Genomic DNA, 12,966 nt, shown 5'->3' with positions numbered 1-12,966 from the left:
GATCATGATTTTGGATAAAACTCATTCAAATTCAAATCACCAAAAATAATTTTTATGGTTCACAAAATTCCTAACATAAGTAGATTCATGATTTCATTAATAATATATTTTCCTTTTTTTTAAGTATTTCATTTTAAGTGATTGATTTCATGTTAGCATGCTTTTTTTTTTTTTGATAAGTAAAAGTAAATTGATTTTGTGTAAAGTTTCTACAAATAGCTTTGTCTATACAAGTTATAGACGAAGCTAGGTAACTCGTAGAGTACTCATGCAGTAGTTATGACTACACATGCTGTAGACTATAACTCTTAACTGTAGCCAACAAATAAAATTTAAAGTCCAGATATGCCAAGATTTCCTGTGGGTATTGCTTTTGACATCATGCCCAAGATCTTTAGCTAATAGCAAAATTGAATTTGATAAAAATATCTTTTTCTCTCTGTGTAAGGTGCTCCATTTTGAGATCGTTCTCCATACTTGATCTTGAGTCTCTAATAATCTCTGTCAAGAGCTGAGCATTATTTGTGTGTTGACACTTAAAGATTCTGCTACATCTTTCCTTCCACATCCACCAAATAGCGCATCTGAATATAACCTTTGTCAATTATGTAAGAGACCCTTTTCTTGAAAAACATTGCATGAGGTCAGCTAATTCTTGATGCAAGTTTGGTTGCGGCATTCTATTGAGTTCGAATCACTGGAGAATCTCCTTCCATATCCATTTAGTATAGTCACAAGCAAAATAGAGATGGTCAACAGTTTCTTCTTGTTGCATGTAAAGGGAGCAACGGTTAACATGATTGATACCTCTTCTTTTCATATTATCTATTGTAGGTAGTTTATTCATAAGGGCCTACCATATACATAAGGAATGTCTCTGTGATCCCGGTCGATCCCATGTCCAACTGCTTGGGAGCCACTTGTTATTTCTTTGCCTAATTTGATTCCATGTGGATGTGGCACTAAATTTACCATTGTCATGAAGCCAAATAAGTACATCTGAAGGGTTGTTCCTGATTAGAATAGCTGTGATAGTTAGCCAAAGTGATAACATTTTAGGAGAAATAGGAGTAGGGAGACATTAGGTAGCAATGAACTTGGAAACCTTCCAATCTTTGGGAGCCCCAAGGTTTTTCGTATTCTGTCACCATATAATTGAAATATACTTTTCCCATTCACCTAAGGATCGTACCACATATTAGTATTAGTTCCAGTAGAGATTGCATAAGAAATGTGTTTGATTAGCGAATTTCTTGCATTTAAAATTCCTTTCCAAGCTGCAGAGTGGTATGTTCTTATTGAAATTTCCCAAATCGATTCCTTTGAAAGATACCTAGCAGAAACCCATTGTGACCATAAGGAACATTTGTTTTACAAAAGGTCCCACAATTGCTTTACCAAACATGCTTTATTCCAATCTCTAGTATTTCTCAGGTTCAGCCCCCCTTCATCTTTCGGTTTGCAGATGCTGTCCCAATTTACCATATGCATTGTCTTATCATTTGTGTCATTCCAGAAGAAGTTTATTAATAACCGTTCAATATCTTGGAGAAGTCCAATAGGCAGAAGAAATACATTAGACCAATATATAGAGTAAGAGTACAACACCGAACGGATGAGTTCAAGTCATCCTACTTTTGAAAGAAGCCTATTTTTCCAGGAGAAAATTCTATTCTTTATTTTTTGCTGGATAGGCTGACAGTAGGTTTTGTGAATGCCAGTGGATATTAGTGGGAGACCAAGATATGTAACTGGTAGATTTCCCTCACTAACCCCTAGGGTATGTGCAATAACATCTTTGTCCTCAATGAAAGGGCCTCATGTAGATTTTACTTTTCGCATGATTTAACTGAAGGCCAAAAACTTTACCAAAATCATTCAGAATAGTTGTCACGCCCCTCAAATATATCCATGATTTTTAAAATTTTTGTCACAGACCAATCCAGGATCCAAACTAACGTTTGAGGACACTGAAAAACATTCAATCAAATTCACATCCATAAAACCTGTGCATTTTAAAATCATATATCACATCACTCGATAATTCACATTTATGGCAACCCAAGCCAACTTGACAAACATGAACAACATTTATAAATCCACAAGCTAAATAAATTATACAATCAGAACTCCAACTATTCACCACAAGTTCATATCGTCATAAATTAGACTTAACATTTCGAAATTCCAAATAAGAGAGATCTTCTAACACTTTTACATAGTATATCCATTTCGATTCATCAACAATATTTCATTACATACAAAATATGCTTATACAACAATAATATAACAACCAACAAGACTTGCCCATAATTCTGAATAGCTATCCACTGCCTCAGCCCAAATCAAACATCTCGAAGAGTGACAAGCTGACCTGAAAGATTTATATAACAACGGAGTGAGCCAAAAACGGCTCAGCAAGTGACAAAACATATTCAGAACAAAAGGAACGGTTTCAAACGAGTAAGGTATCATAATGTAAGGCAGAATACAAGAATTCTCAAGGATACCATCTCATTAGATACAAAATCATATGTATCATGTCATTCAAAACATATTTGATTCATAACAAATGGAGCATAGAGTAATTGGAGCATATCAATGGCAGATAGGACATTTCAGAACATATCAGTTCATAGCAAATGGAGCACAGAGTAATTGGAGCATATCAATGGCAGATAGGACATTTCAGAACATATCAGTTCATAGCAAATGGAGCACAGAGTAATTGGAGCATATCAATGGCAGATAGGACATTTCAGAACATATCAGTTCATAGCAAATAGAGCACAGAGTAATTGGAGCATATCAATGGCGTATGAAATATTCCGGAGCATATCAACGACATATGGAACATTTCGAAACATATCAACAATGGATGAAACATTTCAGAGCATATCAATAACAAATACCGTACAGAAGCTCAAACGCCGTCTTTGACGTTGCAAACATATCAATCTTATCCAAAGCATGTACAGAAACACATAACCAAAGCTCTGGATATCATATCAAACATACAGAAGGTGTAGTGGGATCTCAGTCAGAATGTGATTCATCCATTTCTGAATGACCACCTGACAAAAGTCTCCCACGTTTGGGAGCTCCATCCACCCACGTCTAGGTGAAGTCAGAGGGGGCCGGCAGAGCATCGCAGGCTCTAAGCACATACCCTTTACCATTTCTGGCAAAGGTCCAGAATATCCCACAGAGCGGGCAATAAGCACATACCCTTTACCATTTCTGGCAAAGGTCCAGACAATCCCATACACTAGAGTACAAGAGGGCAGTTTTAACAATAAGTAGCATATATCGGAAGCACACGCGGAACAACAAAATGTACATGTGCCTTTTCAAGACAATATGCTGCAAGGAACAAATCTCTCACAAATGTATTCATATTAGGAATGAAATGGAAGCAAGAGTATACAGGGAATCCAAGCAATCATATTTAGCTCAATTCAAATAAGAAGGTTAAAAGAATTCAATATCCAAAGGAATGAAACTAGAATAGGCACACATCGAAAGCAAATGCGGAACAATGGGTTATACATGTGCCTATAGGAGTCAATACGATATAGCTTAAACGTTACACAATAGTTTTCAAGAATGCAAATAATTTTAAGGACAAGAGCATACAAGAATTCAAAGCAGTAATATAAAGCTCAATTGAATAAGAAGGCTAAAGGATATCAATTTCCAAAGGAATGAAACCAGAATATGAGAAATCGACCAAAGCTCGATTTCTGGCAGAATACAAGAGGCACATTGAACAAATGATTCAAACTATCAATCGTGCTCCAATTTACTCAGAAATAATCATTGGATAATACTTTCAGATAAGACAGGCTTCATATGAATTGAACTGTCCAAAAGAGAGAGTTACAAATAATTTGGTAAACAAGGGTCGTAGAACAAAATCTCTGTTTGGCAGAATTCATAATGTCAGATTCAACAGATAACTGGGCAGGTGTTTGGATTCCAAATCTTTCAATCCATATATCAAAAGAAAGATCTACGAGTCTAGTTTCCAATGAAATCAGTTTTGAACAAATCAGAGTTTCCAACAAAGACTTATAAGCAGCTCGGTATCAAAAGGTCAGAATCTCAGAAGTTGCACAGATTCGAATTGTTACGTCTAAACAGGAGATATATCAAATGCAAGGTTAGAACAATTCAAAGTTTCTCATATTCAAAGCAAATGTAGAGATAAAATTGCAGTAAGGAAAGATCAGGATACTTGCAATAGGAAGGATTAGAACAATTACAGGAGGAACGATCGGGAAACTTGCAATAAGAAATATCAGAGCAATTATAGGAGAAACGATCAGGGAACTTGCCTTTCAAATATTTTGATCTGAATATCCAAGGAAGGTGTCAGTCCAATCCTTCTACTTTTCCTCCGTGTCCTCTCATTGTCTCGTTTTGTGCTCCTGTTTTCTTCCTTTCTTCGCAACTACACCACGTGTCGAACATCGGGGCACAGTCACCTGCTCTCTCTTACTCTCATTCCTTCTTTTTCTTTCCCAAACGCAGCTGCCACAGCCGCCGCCGCTGCCGCTGCCATAATCGCCGCCCCTTCCACCGCACTAACTTCCTTCCTCCCTTCTCTCGCAAACATAACTGCTGCATACGCAGTCGCTGCCGCTGCGGCCGCAATCCCGTCCGCAGCCCCTTTTTCCCCCTTTCCTTTCTTTCCTTTCCCAGCTGCAACTGCCACAGTCGCAGTCGCAGCCATGGCCGCAGCCACCACAACCGCAGCCTCTTCTTCCTCTCCTGCTCTATTTCCTCTCCTTCTCTTCCAGCTGCTGCTGCCACTGCCGCAGCTGCCACCCCTTCTCCTCTTCCTCTCTTCTTCCTCTCCTTCCCTTTCTCTTCTCCTTCCTTTCCTTCTCTTTTTTCCCAGCTGCAACTGCTGCAGTCGCGGCCACAGCCACGGCCGCAACCTCTTCTTGCTCCCCTGCTCATCTTCCTCTCCTTCTTCTCTTCCGGCTGCAGCTGCCATCGCCGCAGCCGCAGCCCCTTCTTCCCTTCTCTTCTTCCTCTCCTTCCCTTCTTCCTTCCTCTTCCTCTTTCCCTACCACAGCTGCCGCTGCCACAGCCGCAGCCGCAGCTGCTTCTTTCCCCTCTCCTCTTCCTTCTCCTTCCTTTCTTCTTCTTCTCTTCTTCTCCTTCCTCCCCTTCTTCTCCCCGACGAACAGCACCTCCTTTCCTCTGTTTCCTCTTGCAGGAAACAGAGGTGCTGCCTCTTCACCCGCTTCTACTTCTTCTCTTCTTCCTCACCATCTCTTCCCCTCCTTCTCTTCCAGCTGTAGCTCCCACCGCCGCAGCCGCGCCTCCTCCTTTCCCTTCTCTTCTTCTTCTCCTCTTCTTCTTCCCTCCTCCTCCCCGGCGTCACACACACCCTCTCCTCTGTTTCCTCTGCAGGAAACAGAGGTATCACAACCTCTTCTCCTGCTTCCTCTTCCTCTTCTCTTCCTCTTCTTCTTCTTCTCCTCTTTTTCCACCTGCCGGAAACAGAGGTGCTGCAGCCCTAGCTGCTGCCACCTCTCGCTCCTCTCCCTCTTCCCTCTCTTTTCCCTCTTCTTCTCCTTCTCTTCTTCTCCTCTTCCTTTTTCCTCCCCAACGCCACACACCTCCACGCTGCAGCCTTGCCGCAGCTATCCTCCTCTCTTCTTCTTCTTCTTCTTCTTCTTCTTCTTCTCCTCTTCTCCCTCTTCTTCCTCTCTTCTTCTCCTCTTCTTCTTCTTCACCTAATGGTTGATTATATTAGGTGATATTTCTTGGAATTTTATGCAACTATTTATAAAATTTTACAGTAAGGAGAAATATGTGATACTGCATGGGAAACGTAAGGGCGACGTAACGATGATTTGCACACAACAAATGGAGAAGGTTTTGCATAAAGCATGCAGGGGCTTTTTGGTACAAATTGAGCAACAAATTAAAGGAGAGCCAATAGAATTTGAAGTTCCAAACCTATTTCCTTTGCTTGCTGAATTTTCAGATATATTTGACGAGCCGCACAACCTTCCTCTTACTCGTCGGCATGATCATTGTATAATGATTTTTTCAGACAAATCTCCAGCAAATACTCAGCCATATCGGTATCCACATCTCCAGAATGATGAAATAGAAAGGATTTTAAAAGAGATGCTTGAAACAAGAGTTATTCGGCCAAGTTGCAACCTCTACTTTTCACCGGTGTTACTTGTACACAAGAAGGACGGAACATGGCGAATATGCATTGATTACCGAGCTCTCAATGGCATAACCATCAAGAACAAATACCTTATTCCAATAGCAGATGAATTGCTAGATGAAAGGGAGCACAAATCTTCACAAAGCTGGACTTTCGATCCGGGTATTATCAAATACGAGTGTATGAAGAAGTCATACAGAAAACCGCCTTTCGAACACATAACGACTACTACGAATTTTTACTTTCTTTAACAAAAGGTGAAATATCTTGGGCATATCATATCAGAGGAAGGTGTGACGGTGGACCCCTTCAAAATTGAAGCAATGCAAAACTGGCCTACCCCAAGGAACATAAAATTGCTACATGGCTTTTTGGGTTTAACAGGCTACTACCGTAAATTCTTGAAAAACTATGGAAAGATCAGTGCACTACTTACTTCTTTACTAGAAAAAGATGTCTTCCAATGGTTGGACAGAGCCTCCACTGCCTTCGACAAACTTAAGGCAGCCATAACGATGACACCGGTGCTAGCGCTACTAGATTTCAACCGACCCTTCATTATTAAGGCCGATGCATCTGGAGACAGAATAAGAGACGTTCTCATGCAAGATGGTCAACCACTCACATACATTAGCAAGACATTGTCTCCCCCCTATCAAAACATGTTAACATATGATAAGGAGATGCTCGCCATTGTGCACGCAGCAACGAGGTGGAGATCGTACTTGATCAGGCGATACTTTCAAATCAAGACCGACCATAAAAGCCTAAAATATCTCTTAGAGCAGAAGATATCTTCCCCCGAGCAACAAAAATGGGTAACAAAACTTCTTGGATTTGATTATGAAATAACTTACAAAAGGTGGAAAGAGAATGTTGTTGCAGATGCGCTTTCGCAGCTACCTGAGCAAGTTGAATTTTCGGTCGTTTTACTTCCAACCAATGACTTCCTTGAGGATATTAAGATGGATTGGCAGGAAGATTCGGAGACCAGTAAGATAAAAAAAAAAATTAGAGGAAGCACCAACCTCCGTGGCTCATTACAATCGGGACTCAAAAGAATTATACTATAAGGGACGCATTGTGCTTGTGACAAGTTCTACTTGCATCTTCAATAGTAGATTTTGGACAAAGTTATTCCATATGCAGGGTACTAAATTGAAAAGGAGTACGACATATCACCAATAAACCAACAGCCAGACGGAAGTTTTAAATAGGTGCTTGGAGACAGCCCAAAGCCACCCACCAAATATGACTACCCAAAGAGAACTCCAGACCCAGCCAAGTGCCATTATTGATCGACGGATCGTGACTCGACGACGACGACCCACTAATGAAGTGCTAATTTAGTGGGTGAACCTACCAATAGAAGATGCCACTTGGGAGAACTATAACGACTTGAAGATCAAATTCCCAGAATTCACGAATCATCAGCCTCGAGGACAAGGCTGATTTGAAGAGGGCGGGTCTGTTAGGACTCTAGCTTGGAGAGTCCTAATTGAGAGGGACATTCATGTAAAACTATTAGGACTCTAGCTAGGAGAGTCCTAATTGAGAGGGACATTCTGTTAGGACTCTAGCTAGGAGAGTCCTACTTGAGAGGGGCATTCATGTAGGAGGTTTTTTCTTATAGAAGAATTAGGAGTTGTAAGGGAATAGGAGTCTTGAGTAGGAGTCTTATTAGGAGTTGGTTAGAAGTAAGAGTCTTAAGTATGAGTCCTATTAGAAGGTAGGGTTTAGAAGCCCTATAAATAGCCATGTATTCCTTCTCTTTTCATAAGCAATAGATGAATCTTTTCTGCAGCCTTTGAGCAGCAACTTGGAGGGAGGAACCCTTATAGAGTTCCAAGGAGGTCGATCCCCTAAAGAGATCAACCCCAAGTTTAGAATCTGCAAGGGTTCTAACATGACACCGCTCGAGAACCCCCTTATAAAGAGGAACTCTGGAATTCCTCCTAAGGAATAATCGTTTTCCCCAAGCGGTGGCACCGCTCGGTTGGCGGTGGCACCACTCGAGAACCCCCTTATAAAGAGAAACTCTGGAATTCCTCCTAAGGAATAATCATTATGTTAAACGTTTCTTATTATTGTAAACCTCTATGCTACCTTTGCTAGTCATAGGTGCCCAACAAGCCAATCATGTGAGTGATGGCACGTGTGACTTGATAAAGAATCTTTTTTCTTATTATATTTTGGCATATATCACTTTATAACTATTGCACATATGCATATATATATTGTAATGTCCTTGGATTTGTGCAATGGGAATCGAATCGTGATTAGATCACGAAAATGAGATCGTGATGAGATCACGAAAATGAGATCGGTTTACCTTTAAACACATATCCTAAATAATCCCGGTCATAGGTTACTCGAGAGGGACATCATGATAACCGGACAGACTAGTGTGCTGTATACCTGTCCATATGATGGATGCAATTGGTCTCATAGCTGCTCGTGTAGGGACACTAGGGATACAATACAGGTGCTCATTGGATAATGAGTTCATTGATTGATCCGCTTATGGAATGCTGGATGGTTAATGATGCCTTATTGTCAGACAGCGATTCCGTAGTCCTAGTGGTATATCTGGTTCTTAGACTTAAGACACCAAGGATGTCCTATATGAGTGCTCCACTCTTTGATACCAGACTTATAGGTTTGGCTATCCCAGATATAGTACAGTTGGTCATTGGGAGTGATAGTCGACCTTACGAGGGCTATTGAGTGTCGATAGAGGATCATCCACTCTCGGCGTCATGAGAGGAATATCTCATGTGTTCTTGCTTAGACAAATCCTTGGCCAAAGTCATTCGGGTTGAGAGAAAAAGAGTTTTCTGGGAGAATCCATTTAGAGCAAGACTCGAGTAGAAACCGTATGGTCCTGACAGCACCATGCTCGATATATGGTCTTTGGGATATTAGATGGATGAGGGACTATAGGTACACGGTAACTAAGGATAGACGGGTCTAATAGATTGGATTCCCCTATATCATCTGGGGACTACGGCGTAGTAGCCTAGTACGTCCGTAGTCAATGAGTCGAGTAAATTATTACAGAGATAATAATTCACTGAGTTAGAAGGAGTTCTGACAGGTATGACTCACGGCCAACTCGATATTGGGCCTAGAGGGTCACACACATATGGTAGGCATTACGATGAGTAGAGGTTCAAATATGAGATATCCGATGGAGCCATTGTCTTATTGGATATCCAATAAGCCCCTGAATTATTGGATCCCATGGACGAGATCCAATAAGAGCCCATGAGAGATTATTGGATAGAGATCCACTAATCTAAAAGGCTTGGGTTATCAGATGCAGATCCAATACCCATTAGGGGAGGATCCATTAGGGTTTGACAGGGGACATCTATAAATAGGAGGGATTCAAAGCATCATAGGCTAGAGCCTTTGCTTGCCTCTCCTATTCTCCTTCCCCTCTCCACCTCAGAGCAGGCTTGGAGTTTTGAGGAGCGTCGTCGGAGCCCTACTGTGTGGATCACCGCTAGAGAGGAGGACGCTTGACCTCCTTCACCCTCTCCTAAAGATCTACAAGGAAATAGGGATATACGATCTCCCTAGGTAACACAATCTACTCTATACATAGTTTTTCAGTTTAGCGGATTTTGCGTACCTATCTTCGCATGACGACGAACATCTCTTTGGGAATTGGGGATTTTGTTTTCTTGTTCTTTTGCTACGCATCTTATATCGCCCCCAAGATTTCCAACAATGGTATCAGAGCCAAGTTGTTCGTGCGATAGATTAGTTTTGAACTGCGTGTGTTGTGTTTTGAAGAAACTTTTGACGTCAAAATCATTGATGCAAAAGTGAGAAAGGGCAGCAACAGTTGCTGCCCTCGATCTGTGTGCGTGCAGCGCAACCGTAGGCAAGCAGCATAGGGGCTGCGTCTGCAACAGGCGGTAGCGGCCTGCTTGTGTCCGGCGGGGCTGGCAGCCCACGGGTAGAGGCGCCTGCCGTTGTTGCTCCCACGGGCGAAACCCCCCCCCCCCCCCCTGCAAGGGCGGTCGCCCGTCGGGATAGCATCGCCTGCGGGCGTTGCCCCGCGGGCAGAACCGCCCGCGGAGGCGGCGGAGCCCGTAAGGGCGCCCACCTGCAAGGGCAGCACCGCCTACGGGTGTTGCCCCGCTGGCAGAACCACCCGCGGATGCGGGGGCGCCCGCGGGGGCGCCCACCTTTAGCGGCAGCGCCGCCAGCGGGCGTGTCGCCTGCAGGCGAGGATAGCGCCCTCGCCCTGCCGCACAGGCCGCGCTAGCAGGGTGGCGGCGGCAGCGACAGTAGGGGAGTAGGGCATTAAGGCATTCTTGGGCAAAAAGATAGTTTTACCCCTGTGAATTTCATAAATTCAAATTCTATCCTTTTTATCCAAATTATGAAAATACCCCTATGAATTCAGAAATTTCCTATATGTCCCTGATTTTATAAAATACTAATTAATTAAAAGGTTTGGTTGATTATTATTTTTATCATTATCTAGTAGTCCTACATGATGATGATTATTTATACATGTGATGTATGATGTATGGACGGATGATCATAGACTGTGTGATGTGTGTACTTGTGATTATTATTATTGGGGTCTGCGAGCCTCCATTATATTTCTCGTTTATTGTCGGGTCTGCGTGCCTATGATTAAGTTGTAATTACATGAGGAGGCACAGCGGGAGTGTGGATGCGATAGCGGGACCCACAAGATGGACGATCGCGATTCATGAAGATGCATCGAGATGTCGACAGAACCGACGAAGACGAGATGGATGATCACAGGGCATGGAGATGCACCGTTGCACACATAGATCTTGATGTGAGTGATTAGGCCTACTAGCTCGGGCCTAATCACATTAGGTTATGATCGATGATCATCTGGTGTGATTACTTATACACATACTAGATATGTATATATATTTGAATGCGATGTAGATATATATTAAATAAGTATATGTGTGACATGTCATATTAGGAGACCAAATCACATAAACATCTCTCTCAATAATATTAAGTCGGTAAACGTGAGGCAATTAGATTGACCCACGTGGCCTTCCATAGTTATAAGCAGGAACTGATTCCCGGTGTAGGTTAAGTTGGTCGAGTCCCTCGAGACTCACCTATATCGTGATTCGCTATCTTGCTTATGACATAGAGATGCCACTGGTGACCTAAGGACATGGTATGCTTGGTCGAGTCCCTCGAGAGTATATCATCAAATCAGACTCATCTTGTAACGAAAGTGTTGACTTAACCGAGCATCTTGGTTGGTCGAGTCCCTCGAGACAATAGTGATTCGGAGGCCGAACATGACGGGAATCACAAGGAGTTGTGATCGGTAAGAGTTGCCTACCTTTTAGGCTTAGTGTGATTGGGTCAAGTCCCTCGAGGTTACACTAAGATGCTGATTGGATCCTGATCCCCACTAGAAGTCTGCCGGAGACTTCCGTTTCACGTGCTAAGGGTGTCGCGTGACTCGTTAGTAAAATAGTGGGAGCATATTAAGATAGAAGTCCATATCTTGATAGTTTATTTCTTGCAAAATCTGCATGTTATTCATTTCTACTACATCTTTATTTTCATAAAATATCGCTTTTAAATCCCTTACGTGGCATACTTGATGTCAACCGCCTCATTGGTCAAATCGAAATCTCTAAACATTTACGAAATCGATTTCAAACTTACAAGTTTTAATCTGTTGTACTAATTCACCCCCCCCCCCCCCTCTTAGTGCCACTCCGATCCTAATAGATAGACCCTATCCCTGAGGCATAGGGTATCCTATCCATGTTCATCCTTTCTTTAGGAGTCTTTGGGGACATACTCCTAGAAAGCGATATCCATGTCTTATCGGTATGAGACCTCTCTTAAAATTTTTCATGCAAACCTTTTGACAATAGTATATATGTACCTGGACTGAGATAAGCCAAGCATCCTCTTGGATTTATCTCTATAGATCTGAATCCCCAAGATATAGGATGCTTCCCCTATGTTCATCTTGGAGAAGTATCTAAATTACCAAGCCTTTACTGTGGATGGCATTCCTACATCAATATTCTAAATTTGTCGGATCTTTGCTAGTTGTCCGTTAATATTCTCGTAATCGGTTGGTTTGAAGCGGATCAGCAGTCCATCTTTGAATTGTCGCCATGAAAGGACTCCATAAGTATGTTCAAACCAGTCAAACCACTGTATAGCATCCCCTTCAAGATGTATAGCTGTAATTTTCACCATATATGCATCCGTGGTTTTATAGTACCGAAAATATCGCTCCATGCGCGAGATCCAACCAATCGGGTCTCTTTCTTCCCATCTAGGGAAATCCACTCTTATGCATGGATAGTTGGGGTTGGTCATAGAGCTTCCCCTCTCTTGGAAGTCATATCTTTGGGCTTGGTGTGATTGGGCAAAGCACTCTCCTTGATGTGATTTCTTCGGGCTTTGTGGTCGGCCAATCTGAGTTCGGTAAAGAGCGTCCGAATCTTATCCTCCATTCGCGCCTCCAAGGCTTCGAATTTAGCATTGATTGCCTCCTTAGATGCCATAGTACATGCCTCTAAATCTATGATATTAAGATCTCTCTTTTGTTGTTAGGTTAAAGGCATGTATAGGTTGAGAGAAGTGATGGTCGAAAGGGTTGGTGGATCGGTGGATGTAGGCTACGATTTAGGCTTGTTTTGTGGCTGTTTTGGGTGCAGTTAGAGGGTGTGGTTTGGTGGAGTTTTAAGGCTGTGGATGAAAGTTTTGGATCTGTGGTA

Source organism: Musa acuminata, chromosome BXJ2-1 (genome assembly GCF_036884655.1).
Source record: "Musa acuminata AAA Group cultivar baxijiao chromosome BXJ2-1, Cavendish_Baxijiao_AAA, whole genome shotgun sequence".
Classification (NCBI taxonomy): Eukaryota; Viridiplantae; Streptophyta; class Magnoliopsida; order Zingiberales; family Musaceae; genus Musa; species Musa acuminata.
This window is presented reverse-complemented; position numbering follows the sequence as displayed.